The sequence below is a fragment of the Humulus lupulus genome, chromosome 9 (genome assembly GCF_963169125.1).
Source record: "Humulus lupulus chromosome 9, drHumLupu1.1, whole genome shotgun sequence".
Classification (NCBI taxonomy): domain Eukaryota; kingdom Viridiplantae; phylum Streptophyta; class Magnoliopsida; order Rosales; family Cannabaceae; genus Humulus; species Humulus lupulus.
In genome coordinates this window covers 8704429-8719617 of record NC_084801.1, presented here as the reverse complement: position 1 = coordinate 8719617, position 15189 = coordinate 8704429, and the positions used below count along the sequence as shown (strand labels likewise).

General features: G+C 35.2%; 1 pseudogene; it reads right to left on the bottom strand.

Moving 5' to 3' along the window:
• Nucleotides 1-5917: 5917 nt before the first annotated feature.
• Nucleotides 5918-6543, bottom strand: LOC133799399 (3'-5' exonuclease-like; annotated as a pseudogene).
• Nucleotides 6544-15189: the final 8646 nt, after the last annotated feature.

Below are 15189 nucleotides of genomic sequence, written 5' to 3'. Positions count from 1 at the left end.
ATCCCTTAAAAACAGGATTGTTATACACGGTTTCAAATAAATAGGGAGTTCCTAACAGCATCTCTGGTACCACTTTAACGTGTATTCGAGCCTGTTTGCAACCTCAACAACCTTTCAAGCTTGCGCACAGCTTCAAGCTCAACATTCCAGTTATCATCACCTCCTTATCAGATCAACCTTTCAAACTCACCTCTCAGAGGAGACTTCTTCTTTTGAGCCCATAATTCATGCTCGAGTACCCCTGACATGGCACCTTAGACCTTCATAATTATTTACACAAGAATCATGCATAATACTTATCAATTTCGAGTTTATTTTTTGCGAGCCTACAGTTCAAGGCTATTTATTTATTCTCGAAATTTGAGTGTAACATTTTGCCCCCTCAAAAGTGTTTGTTCGAATCCCATGAGAGGAAAACTTTTATACTTCACTTTCGGGAAACGTGCCCACCTACCACACTCGAGTATGGACACGTGTCAACATTGGAGTTGATATTGAGAGTACTTGTGTACTCTTTAGCCTGCCCACATCCTTTCCTATTCTCCTTTTTGCCGCCACTCTTCAAGATTGAACGTGGTCCATTGGATCACATGACTTGCTTAGTTAGCAAGCCCCAATAATTTATGGGCATATGACTTGCTTGGCTAGCAAGCCCCACAAATCTATTGGGCATATGACTTGCCTAGTTAACAAGCCCCAAGTAGTATAATGGCCATTATAGTGTTATATGACATATATTTATGGTATATGTGTTTATGATATAATTTATGTATATGTTTTGTGTTGTTAGTAGTTTTTCTTTGCTGGACATTAGACTCACTCCTTTACTTTTAGTATGATGTAAGGAAAATAGATACAAAGGCGGAATGATTCTTGGAATCTTGGCATGTGTGTTGAGGTGAATGGAGTGGATGGGCTGCATGTCGATTCAAGGACGACGTTATTTTCTTTAGTCTTTTTAAATTACGTTTTTATGTATTTTCCGCATTTAGCTTTGTAAACAATTTATTTAAAATTATGTTTTATTTTTTAAACAATGAGCTCATTAATGTATTACAAATATTATTTTAAAGTTTTCAATAAAGTTATGAATTTTTCTCATGTATGTTCTCTTCAAAGTAGTAGTTATGGCTAGTAGGTTTGATGATCTAAGTCTTAGAAATAGTTGAGTCATTACATGTTTTGGGATTTTAGTTATTTGTTTGGATTTCTAGTTTGATTCTTGTATACAAATTCTCTTAAATGTATTTTAAAATTGTCCTACAATAATTGAGCCTTATCTACCAATCGACAATTAGGAATAAATACACTTGATTCTAGCAATTTGTTATGTTAATCATATCCCATTTCTTATTAGTTTGAACATATTCCCATTAATTTTTATTGTATTTATTTTTCGTAATTCGGTTGCAAATTTCAATATAATTTGGGTGAATTATACATTATATAATAAAGCAACACATTAAATAAGAATTTATACGTTTGTTTTAGTAAAGGTGAAAGATAGTTGTTTGTTGTATTCCACTGAAATTTTGTATGATTGCAGTAAATTAGTTTTTTTTTAGGCGTGTAAAATTTTAGGGCAACAAGTTATTGTTTACATATATTAATGTGTTGAGATTTTTATTCTAATTCTTACTCCATTATTCTAGCTTCTAGATATATCTTAATAGGTAAATGACCCATTTCTTCTTTCTTTTTAATTTTTTATTAAGTATATAACTGTCATTTTTTTCCTTTTTGTATGAATTCCTTTATTTACATATTATATAATTTAAATTAGTGATTGATTCCCTTTTGGAATGTATTTATTATAATTATAAAAAGGATAAAAAAGCATTGAAAACATTAGACCATTAATACTTATGAAACAATATTATTTAAAAATTCCTTTATATATATAAAACCGACAAAAAATTATACCATCAGATAAAAACTAAATTATTTTTATATATATATATATATCTAAACTATTTTCATTAAAAAAAATTAGGATAACTTCCCTGATAAAAAAACATAATGTCCTACAACCTATAAAGTCTAAATATCTAAAAGAAAAAGAGGAATATTTTCTAACTAAACAATCTAACCATGAAACATGAATCATGGATAAGGGACACTCTTGAAAATCTGGATAACAAATTTTTTATAACCTCTAACAAACACCTAATGTCATTGTAAAATGTATATCTCTTAGCAAAAGTGAACACAACTGTTAAACAATATATGCCCACACCATCCACCGAAATATCTAGCCAAAGAACCAAATCCAGTGCCACCATCTACTTGTATAACAGAGAAACAACTTACAAAATAAAATTATCATACAAAGAAAAACAATTTTAGTTAATGAAAATGAATGAATGATAAAATTTATCCACAATAATACTAAATACCACGACAATTACAATGGACAAAAAAATAGATTTATTTGGTAATTATAATTTATTTATTTTTTCTTATCTTTTATATATAAATTTTATTTTTAACAATGGAAGGAGATTCGAACTTGTGAATTTCTTGAGAGATCTACTATTAAATTATACGTACAACTAATTCTCCCTAATTATTTCAATAGAGACAAAAAAATAAATTGAATTATTAATTAATGTTACAACAACAACTAATATCCAAAAACAACTTGGTTATTGCTAGTGTCGCTTTTGTGCCGCTTTTTTTGCCAACAAAAGCTGACTTGCCCATACATACCCCAATGGTATTAATCGTGTAAAATGCGGCATAAAAATACAAAATTAATGAAAAACGACAATAAAGTATAAAAACGACATCTTTTGACGACGAAAATAACATCCGAAAACGACATTGTACTATAAAACGACACCCGTTGGAAAACGAAATTAAGTGCAATAACGAAGAGGACAACAATGATTTACTAATACAATGATATCATTCATAATCATCTCTGATATGAACACTCTTCTCTGCCTGTGAGTGCATATTTTGGTTTGGAAAGAAGTTTGGCCATTGTGTTCTTAAAGCCATGAACAAGAACAACAATGTTTTCCATAGCTAGGTCTTTAGTAACTCAAAACAGAATTATTGTCTGCTATGGCTCACCATTCAAATTGATCCACTGTGTACCAGTCAAAATTCTTAACACTGTCTGATACTTCTTCTTCAGCTCTTTCACTACTGCAGCCTCATGAGATGGGAATCGTTTCTCCAAATCACCCACTTCTGATCTAATCTTAACCACTTGCTTCTTACACTCCTCAACACCATTCATAACAGCTCTTAGCTCCTTCTTTATGTTGAGTTTCGAAAGGGACAGACTCGGATAACTTAAAATCGACTCCAAGCACAGAATCTCCCTCAAGATCATGTCAAACGCTTGACCAATCTTTTTCTCATCATCATCACTGAGATCATCATCATCATTATCACTAACACCATCAAAATGCTTGCGAATATTTCTAAGCTCTCTCTCAGCTCTTTCAATCACGTAGACAATCCTCTTGATGACACTGGTATGCTTCTGCTGGTGCTGCATCAGCAATTTGAGTACTCCTTTCAAGATAGTCCACTTTCCATACAGCAATGAATTTTGAGTGACAACAAACATCAGATCACATAGATGGCAGCAAAGACATTTCCCAATCTGAATGATATCAGCTTGAATCGTACAAAGTGTGATGAACTCATCTTCTTGATCAAGAGAAAGCAACTCAACGAAAGAGAAATTACCTTCAACTTCAGCCTTGGCTGTCTCATTTCGCCTTTCAGTCATCAATTCTCTGATCCTATTCCTCAGTCCAAAGCTAGCAGTCTTCACTGTCAACTCTGAATCAACAGCATTATCCTTTTCGAAGATGCCATCGTGATCTCTTCCATGGCCGAACCAGTTGAACTTGAGCTGGAGTGCATAATTGATACTCAATGTCGAGGCCTCCAATGGAACATGTTCCCAAGAATTGGAAAGATAATAGTACTTAATGAGTTTGTGCTTCCTGGCCAAGGAGATGAAAGATGGATCATCATTTGTTTCAGAATCATTGAATGTTAAATCGTTCAGCTCCAACTTCAAGGCCTCTTCTTGTTCTTTCATGTCTTTGAATTTTGTCCCCAAAAGAAGAAGAGTAAACTTGTTATCGTCCTTGTTGGGTGGCTTGAGTTTGTCTGAAATCTTGAAGTCGGAGTCGTTGTTGGGATTTCCAGGATACGAAGAAAAGCACTCGGTTAGCAACTGATTAAACCTTCTTCTGACTCGTTCTCGATCTTTGTCATGTTGATCATCAATCACGAACTTGAGCTGTTCAGTCTTGGTATCATTGTTTTGAATGGACTCAGCCAATTCGCTTGCTAATGATTCCACCATATTCACCAGAGCCGAAACATTGTGTGCCATTGTTGTATCAAGAAGAAGAAGAAGAAATGAGATAGAGAGAGAGCCTTTGGAAAGAAGTTAAACCTAGAATATATATAGTTAGAGAAGGTAGTTAAGTTCGGTATTTTTGTTTTTCAAAGATTCTGTTATGGCAAAAATAATACTTGGTATGGGCTCGGAGGGTCTCGGCTAAGTCTATACTCTTTAGTTTAGTGTGTGAAATACAACATATTATAATGACATTATGCTATACATAAGAAGCGTTTTATAAGAGATATACTTTTGTAATTAATGCCACCCAATTTGTTTTTTTTTTTCATTTAAATGTTTTTTAATTATAGCATCTGTTTATATATGTTTCGATACCAAGTGATGATTGTATTGATGAATTGAACCAATATTAATTAGTAAATGTTTAATAAATATATCAAATATTAAACAAATTAAAATATATGCCTATCTATATAAATGATATATATATATTTTTGTTTAAGTTTATGTTTTTTCTAATTTTTGAAGTTGAGAGTGACAAAAATAGATTATATATTATATGTTTAATATAATATGAAATATTATAAATAGATTTTAAATTTAAAGTTCTTGTTAGTTTATTTTAAAAATAATTTGTTGCTAATTGAGATTAGATTATATTATATGTTTAATGTGATATTATATTTTAATAAGTTAGTTTAAGTTTAATTAAATTTTATTTAATATACTATTTTAATTTTTAAATAATTATCATAGCAAAATATCTCAAAAATATCCTATTTTAATTAGTTTAATTATTTATTATTTTTAAATAATTATAATTATAAAATATCTCCAAAAATATCGTATTTTATTTATTTTTTAAATATTTATTTTATTTTATTTAAGTTTAAGTATTTACAAACTACCAATGAATATAAAAATATTCTGTTAAATATAATATTAAAAAATAAAATACCATTAAAACTAATAATTTACTTTATCTACAAACTTATTATATAATAAAAAAGATATAGAAACATATACATATATAATTATTGTCGTACGTATAGCACATTCACAACAAAATTCTACAACCTAATGGAATAATATACAAATTTGTGAATATCATTTGACTGCCAAACTTGTTTAAAAACTACAAATGTATTACATCACGATTGTAACATGCATTTTTGACGATCAAATCAAATACTAATATTGAAAATAAAATAAACGTCCCTCTAATAAATACACTATTTTAAAATAGTATTAATAATCTATTTTAAAATAGTATTAATAATATATAATCTTAGGAGTATAAAATTTTTAAAAAAAATTACTTTTTGTTGTTAATTATCACAGTAATTAATTAATTTAATTAGGTAGTTATAATATAATAATGAATTAGAAGTTTTTAAAAACGACAGAAAGTAACCTTGTTGAAAGAGCTTGAGTGATGTCGTTTTATATATAAAAAAACAACTCTCTCCACAGATACGTATTAACATTGATAGAGAGAATAACAAAGAAAGCATTACTAACATCATTAATCAAATCAAATTTCCAGTAATATTATTTATTGTTTCTAAACGAAAAAAAATCCTAAGGCTGAGCCGCCATTAACGTTTTACCAATCTGAAAAGAAAAGTAAGCATCAGCGCAAGCGTACTTTACTTGAGCAAAATCTAAATACCGACGATCCCATCTGCTCAAGGTGATACTCTTCGGTTTCTCCATCTCCATTCCCAGCACGATGCTCGCCAACCCTTTCAAGCCCGTACTCTTCAGACTCCAATCCCCCTCCTTACGCGCCGCCTCGTCTCTTAAATCCACCGTCTTCCCTACCGACAGATGGTAGTGGGCCTTTAGCTTCTCCGCATCCTCTCCTACGCCCCCACGCCCACGAATCGATAATTAGAGTTTGCAAGGAACTCATACAGAGACCTCGGAATGTAGTCGGCGTGGAGGAGCTGAAAGATAAGGCAGCGGTGGCCCACGCACAGCTGTATAATCGCCACCGGATTTACCACGTGGCGAATAAAGCATGGACGCCATTCGACGTCGAGGCCGACTATGAGACGGTCGAGCCTCCGATTGTGTATCCGCTCCGTTTTTGAAATCCACGAGTCGACCATGGAGGCCGAGGTGGTGACGAGTGTTCGGACATTGGTGTGTGGTCCGATATATACATTGTAAAGGGTGTGTGTTTCGGAGGAGATAATTTGCATGGTTAGGAGAATTCGTTTGTTCGGTCGGGTCGTGGGACTCTTTGGTCGGTCGGGTCGTTGGTGGGATTATTTATAAAAGAGAGTTCTTTTGTTCGGTCGGATTGATTTGGTGATTTTAAATGTAGTCGTGAGATTATTTATAGGGAGAAGTGGATTAAGATATTTTTTTAAAAACAAATATAATTATAATTTCATCATATTTAATTTCAAAATTAAGATATTTTAATATTCAATTTTAAAAATAAGTAAAGTTAATATTAAAGAAAGATATTTTATTAAATAAATATTTAAATTTAAATAATTATAATAATAAGTTATTTTACATCTACGTCAACTATTAAATTAAGGATTTATATATTTTTGGACCATAAATTTATTTTTGAATTTTTTGTTTTGTTAGAGAAAATAATTTTATTTTTAATTTTAAATTATTAATTTGGTGAATAAACTTGTAAGGTTTCAATAACTTTTACCCCAAGCAGGCTCTCATTCAAGAATATGGAGATAATTTTAAAATGCAATTTTGTTATCAAAGAAGATAATTTGAGATAATTTAATCCTGTTAAAAAGTTTGAGATAAATTTATCCTCTCTATTCTTCATCTCCGTGTATTTTTATGGTAAGAAAAAAGAGTTGCTACTTTGCATCTAACCGATTTTCTTCTAATTTACCATTAACAAATGATCCACTTATTTATTTTTAATTCAATATAATCCTACTATCCAAACATGACCTAAATGTATATGTTATGCATGATTAGTGGTTAGTAGTAGTTAGGGGCGGTAGTTTGTGCCATACGAATTAACTCAAATGAACACAATTAAGTACAATATTTAATAAAATATATATATTTATATATATATGATGAAAATGAAATAAATAGTTTTATAAAAATTCTTTTAATAATTTCCCTATAAATAAAATTAAAACCATAAACTTGCTAACTTAACTTATTTATTATATTGATCAAAGTTCTGGTAAGCCAAGGTTTTGCTTGTGTTTTTTAGAGCTTTTATCCTTGTTATTGGCATTAGGGGACTCTAGACATGTTTTTTTGATTTGGGTTATTTTGACTAGCTGTGGAAATGTGTCTTACTTGGCACCAACAAACATTTGAAAATTGACCTCTTTTGAATTTGAGATAAAATAATGACAAACAACAATGCTGTTCTTTTTTATTGAAATTTTGATTATAAAACTCACATTTGAGTCACAATGACCGTGTCCATTATACTTCTGTATAATCTCTTAATAAACTATATCTGATATGGGCTTTTCCACTTCAAGTCATGCCATTTACTGGTTTTTTTCTCAATGGTGATTGTTTATAATGAGAAAATTTCCTAATGCTGATTTCAGATCTTTGAGAAGAATCCTACAACAATCAAGAACTTCGGTATCAAAGTCGAACTGGTTATCACAACATGTACAAGGAATACCGTGACACCACTCTTAACGGAGCTGTGGAGCAGATGTACACCGAGATGAACCAGGATTTAAGGTTGGTGAGGCGAAAGAAAAGCAGAGCAGAAAAGAAAACAAGAAAAGCTACAAGTCATATCATGGATAGAGATTCAGTAGTCTAAATTGAAGCAAATTAAAGGAAAAACCAAAACATTAAAAAAAGAAACTGAAAGGAGTATCAGAACTCCACAAAGAGTTTATTACATCAAATGTCTAGAAATGATATTTGACATTACTAAACTCATCATTTAAGATGGTCCACTGTGCAGCAATCCAAACTCTTGTTGTTGTCTGATATTCCTGCAACAGCTCTTCGTCTCCAGCCTTTTCCAGAACCAAACGTCTGTTCAAATCGCCAACTTCTGATCTAATCTTGTCCACTTGCTTCTTACACATCTCAACACCATTCATAACAGCTCTTAGCTCCTTCTTTATGTTGAGTTTCGAAAGAGACAGACTTGGATAACTTGAAATCGACTCCAAGCACAGAACTTCCCTCAAGATCGTGTCAAACACTAGATCAATCTTTTTCTTATCATCATAACTAAAACCACCATCACTATGATCTTCAAAAGGCTCGAAAGTTTGTTTAAGCTGTATCTCAGCTTTTTCAATCACAAAAACAACCCTCTTGATGACATTGAATTGCTTCTGCTGGTGCTGCACAAGCAATTTGAGTACTTCTGTCAAGATATCCCACATTCTGTACAGTAATGAATCTTCCGAGGCAACAAACATAAGATCACACAGATTGGAGCAAAGACATTTCCCAATTTGAATGATATCAGAATGAATCGTACAAAGTGTGATAAATTCATCTTCTTGATCAAGAGAAAGCCATTCAATGTAAGACATCTTACCCTCTGCTTCAGCCTTTGCCGTCTCATCTCGCCTTTCAATCATCAATTCTCGAATCCTATTCCTCAGTCCAAACTTAGTGTCCACTCTCAGCTCAGAATCATCAACAGTATTCTCACTATCATCTCTTCCAATGCTCAATGTCGAGACCTCCAATGGAACTTGTTCCCAAGAATTCGAAAGATAATAGTACTTGATGAGCCTATGCTTCCTGGCCAAGGAGATGAAATATGGGTCATCGTTTGGACCAGAATCATTGAATGTTAAATCGCTCAGCTCCAACTTCAAGTCGTCTTCTTGTTCTTTCATCTCTTTGAGTTTTATCTTCAAACGAATAAGAGTAAACTTGTTATCATCCTTGTGGGGTGGCTTGAGTTTGTCTGAAATCTTGAACTTTGAGTCGTTGTTGGGATTTCTTCTTTTCATTTTTATTCATTCATCTATTTTTTTTCCTTCATCATTTCTTTTGTTTTATTTTATTTTTTCATATTTTTGTTAGTTTTCTTTCCTAAGTTTTCTTCTTCTTTTTTTGTACTTATTCTTTTCTCATTCTATTTTCTTTTTTTCTCTTTTTTCACACATATTTTAACATTACATAATTATTTTACTATTTTTTTATTTATTATCTTTTATTATTGTAATTTTTTTTATAGTTTTTTCCACTATATGTAAAAAAATTCAAATCAATTTTTTCAGCATTTTCTTTTTACCGTAACCCTTATAGGAATACAAAAATTTGGAAAGAAAACTAATAAAAATATGCAAACGTGAATAGATAACCAGTTACCCTAATATGAACATTCAAATCTAGAAAAAAAATTATATGAAGAAGATGTGAGAGAAGGGAAAGGGGGTGGATCTGATTTTTTTTTTCTATCTACAAATTTGTAGAAACTGGTTACCTTCCCGTTATTTGTGTGTATATTTCTGGGGTAACTGGTTACATTCACGTTCTTTGTGTGTATATTTATGTGGGTAACTAGTTACCTTCACGTTATGATGTGTGTATATATTTCTGGATTCTTTATGGTAACTGGTTACCTATGTTACTAAATTCATAGTTATTTCTTCCTTTTTATAATGAAGTGTTCTTCCTCTTTTTCATTCAGATTTGATGTTTCTTTCCATATTTAATAAGAGTCACCCGTCACCCCTCTTATGGTAACTGGTTACACCTCTTATGGCAGAAAGTTACTCCTTTCAGGGTAACTGGTTACTCTTTCTGGTACATGTTATTCAACCTAGCTCTAGGATTTTTTTTTTACATAATTGTCAAAGATTAATCAAGTAACTAGTTACCTTACCTAGGATTTGAAAAAGAAACGTCCAATATAAAAATAAGCAAAAAATGTTTATAATAAATAAAAAAATAATAAACACAATTCATATCACAAAAAAAAAGATAAAATTAGATATATAAAAATAATATAAAAAAAAAACAAGCCAATTCTAACCAAGTACAAATTATCCATGCAGGTCCATTTAGCCGTGGTCAAATGCAAAAGCCTTTCGAAGAGGCGACCTTTGCTCTTAAGGTTGGGGAGATTAGTGATATTGTGGATACCGACATTGGAGTTCACATCATTATGAGAACTAGTTGATTTTAGAGGACAGGAGGAAGTTTTCAATATTTTTTAAAATGATTTTAAAATACCAATGCCAGTTCTTGCTTCATGCTTATTTAGTTGGTTTGATGGCACCTAAAAACAGATCTAATTGTTTTTCAAATGACATTTTTGTTTCAAGAATATTTGCTATGGTTGTGTTTTGAATATTTGAGAGCTAATAGCTCGTAACGTTGCACAAGATTTTAGGTTCAAAACGATCTTTATAAGCCAGTGTGCCATTAGATTTGTTGATTTCCATTTTTGAACTTGCATGGTCATTGTCTTTCATCTATATCTGGTCATAAAAAAAACATCATTTCTTTCCCATTTTATGTTCATTGTCACCTGAAAATGAAGCCTCGATTAATATGTGAGATGGTAAAAGAGTAAAGTAAGCGATTTTTGTCGTTCTGTATTGAAATCTTATTTATGATTTATATATATATATTAGTTTAGATTGGTTAAGAATAAAAATCGGTTAGTTTTTAATATTTTCAAAATACTAATATAATGATATATATATTTAATCAAAATAATATATAACAAATGCATCATAAATTTAAAAAAATATATATGGTACATTCACTAGTAGAATAAATTTTAATCTACACTTATATATCTCTTTTATATAAAAAATGTGTAGATAAGGAAAATTCTTGATTTTAACATTTTGTGTTGTTGATGACACCTAAAATAATATACAAATGAATATAAAAAGGTTAAAATAAAATAATATAAAAATGACCATTTATAATAACGGAAGATGTAAGTTTTTTTCCATGAAAAAGTAGTATAGAAAAGTTAAAAAAAGTAAATAAAATGAAATTACAAAAACTACCATTCAACTTTAAAAAAAGTTTAATAGTAATAAAGATATGACATAATCAGAAATTTTGACAAAAATATGGAAAAAAAAACCATAAAAAGGTATAAAAAGCCATAAAAAATTATGTTGAAAAAAAAGCCATATTTTTTAAAGCGTCAATAAAAAGTTCATATAAAATGTAATTTCCACTTAAACTTATATAAATAAACAAATTAAAATATGATATTTTTGAGATATTTTACAATGATAATTATTTAAAAGTAATAAAACCATATATTTCATAACTTAAATAAAATTTAATTAAATGTAAACTTAATATTATATTAAACATATAATATATAATCTTTTGTTGTCACTGTCAAATTCAAAAACTATAACAAACATAAACTTAAACAAAAATTAATTAATTAAAATATGATATTTTTAAGATATTTTATGATAATTTAAATAATTAAATCATATTTATTTAAAAATAATAAATGTATACATATCATTTTTTTATCTTATAAATTTGTGTGATAGTTTGTTTTTTATCAGGTGATTGAAGCTATTTTTCTTCATCAAATTCACCAAAGGACATTATGAGATACATTAGTGTATGCCCTAAATATCCACGGGCTATTAGCGAGCTGAGATTGGGCATAATTATATCAGCCACGCGGATGCCAAGTGCCCGGAGCTTCTGTTACCAGGTTCTACCTCTTTAGCTCGAGGTAACTAAATGCTTAATGAGACAGCTAAGGAATCGAGTCAGAAGTATGGACGCCACGTGTTGGACCTCTGACCCCTTATAAAGTCAACCACGCAATGTAAACGTGGATATATCAGACATCACGTGTTTGATCCATCCCTGAATTCTCGGACACGCAGCATAAACGTGCGTGTCCAGGCACCCACGACCGGGTTGGGCCGTGCGGCCCATTATCCCCCTTACCGATTGATTAGACCACACTTCAGTGTCAGGTTTTAGGAATTAATTATGATTGTCACAGAAGTGACAAGATGGGTAAGAAGGACACAGGATGACCTCCCTTGCCAACCCCCAGGTGCCCTCTCCCTATAAAAATGGAGACCCTGGGAGTTGCAAGGGGTTGGATTCTATTTTGTAAAGAAATACCCTGTAAAAGAATTTCATAAAGATAGCAATAATATTGGCTGGTGGACTAGAAGGATTTTAACCTTTGAACCACCTAAAAAAGTATTAGTGTCACCATTTTACTTTGAGATCCCTCATCCATTACGGTTCATTATTTAGCACTAATCCTGCTCGTTATTCTATTAATTATCTGTTGTCGAAGAACCACGTCAACAGTTTGGTGCTTTCATGGAGAGCCTGTTAGATTGGTGCTATCGCAAATACTCAACCATGGTAGTCACTCGCTCAAGACATGGTAACGAGGCGGATCAACGTGATGGGCAGGAGGCCCATCATGCTACCATCTCTGATGATCAGAACCCTGAGGTTCAGCAGCAGCCGGGCAAGCAGCCAATAGGCCAAGTTGACACAGGAAGTTCGGCTCCCCGGCCGCCCAATCCAAACCCAGATTTCTACACGGCGGTGGAAATGGAAAATGCTCAGCTGAGAAGTCAACTGGCGAAAGCTAACCAGCAGATTCAAGAGGTTTTGGCCCGACTACCCTCTCTTACAACCGACGCTAACGTCGGAAAGAGGCAAGGTGAGACGCATAAGTCCCGCTGGGGTAATCGGTCCAGGCCCAGCCGGTCGGCCAGACCCCCGACATCAAACTCTACTCCCACATCGCACCACCGGGAAGCCACTTTTGAAGAACCACCTAGGGCCGAGCAACAGTACAGTCGATCAGTCCGGACCTCAACTCCCAACTCACTTCCGCCCTCGAGCGCGCCCAGGAGGGCTCGAGGGAGTTCGCGAAGGAGATCTGGGGAGGGCTCACATCGACAGCCCGCCCCGGCCAGCCGTCCTGCACCCTGCTCAGACCGCCGAGCACAGGACCCAGGGGATGGTAGAGCGGAGCGGCCCCGACCTAACTTGATCCGCCCTGACGGGACAAGGATCGCATCCCCGGTCAGGCATCCTCCTTCACTGATAAGATACCCGTCTCCTCCTCGGCTAGTCCGAGAAATTTCGGCTCATGGGAGCAATAGGAGAAGTCCACCTTCCGCCGAACCTTCCCATCGTAGCCGGGCGCCCAGAGAAGCCCCGGATCCTCATCCCCAGAGGCGGGCTCCAAGCTTCTCAAATGGGAGCTATTGGATCGGAAGCCGCCGAAGTGATTTATCCGGTGAAGACCTGCACCAGCGCTTGAGCTCGGCGCAAAGTCCCCAGGCCTCCCCTAGGGACGACCTCCGAGATCGCCTAAACTCTCGAAGGGGAGACCTAGTTGGAAACGGCAGTCGCGCTCGCCAAAGGGAAGACCTGTCCGAAGTACGCGACAGCGAGAACGTCCCGTATAACCTATCTCAAGATAGGAGGGGCAATAACCCGCCAAACGCGTACAATGGATCCGGAGCTGTTGAACAGCCCCGAAACAACCAAGGAAATCAGAACAAAACCCTTGAGCGTTTGGCTCAGATGGAGGAGCTGATGAGGAAGCTCCTATCAGAAAAAGAAAAAGATGAATATGATTCAGGGCACGAACTCGAGCTCTTCGCCCCCAGCATAGCAGCAACAGCGTATCCACCTGGTTTCTGTATGCCTCACTTGTCCAAGTTTAACGGAGACGGGGACCCGTCAGATCATCTGGGCATGTTCAATACCTTGATGATGGCCCACAACATTGGTTCCGAGCTGAGGGGTTTAATATTTCCTTCCACCTTGACTGGGCTGGCCAGACAATGGTTCAAACAGAGTAAGAAGCAGTCAATCAGCTCGTGGAAAACTTTCTCTGCGGACTTCAACAAAGCATTCTGAGCTTCCCAGGCTACCCGCGTCAAGGCTGACACCCTGGCAAACGTAAGGCAGCAACCCGACGAGCCTCTGAAGGCTTACCTGAGCAGATTCGCGAACGTCGCTGCTCGGGCCAGAGACGCAGATGACAGCTCCAAGCTCATGGCCTTGAGAACTGGGATCCTCGTCGGAGGGGGACTCTGGAAAGAGATATAAAGGAAGGGAGTCAGCACCGTAAATGAATTTCTAAATAGGGCCCAGGGGTGGATCAACCTGGAGGAGGCGCAAGCCTCAGCCGCAGGAACCAGCCAGGCCCCTGAACAGCCCGCTGGAGTGGGAACGGAGGTCGTGACGGCGACCCAGACCGTTACACAGAATAACCAGTTTGGTGGAGGCAAGAGAAAGGGGAGCAGCGAGGGCAACCAGCATGGCCCAAACAAGAACAAGTCCGTAGAAAAATTTAAGCTGGTCTACGCGACTTATACCGAGCTCACCCACTCTAGGGAGAACATCTTCCTAGAAAATTCTGCTCGCCTCCCTTGGAAGAAGCCGGAACCGTTATATCACCAGAACGGTAAGCCAGACCCTTCCAAGTTTTGTCGGTTCCACAACGACATTGGCCACAATACCGATGATTGTAGACACCTGAAGGATGAGATCGAAACTCTCATCAGAGCCAGACCCTTGGCTCAGTATGCGCGGAATAGAGTTCCCGCAAGCCATCCAGCTCTGGAAGTCCCAGTCAGTCAGCCTGGGTCTCGGGTAGAAAGGAACGTCCCTCCTCCCGTGATAGGAGGAGAGATATCCACGATCTCTGGAGGTCCCCATTTGGCTGGCACGAGAAGAGGTGCCCAAAATAGATACGTCAACGAACTTAAGGCTCATAATGGAGTGGAGTTCGTCCCTGAGCAGCATCTCCTGAAGCGGCAACGATTGGAGAGGCAACCAATCATATTTACTGAAGAAGATGCAAGCCACATCCAGTTCCCTCATTACGACCCTATGGTCGTAGCCGTGCAGCTCGC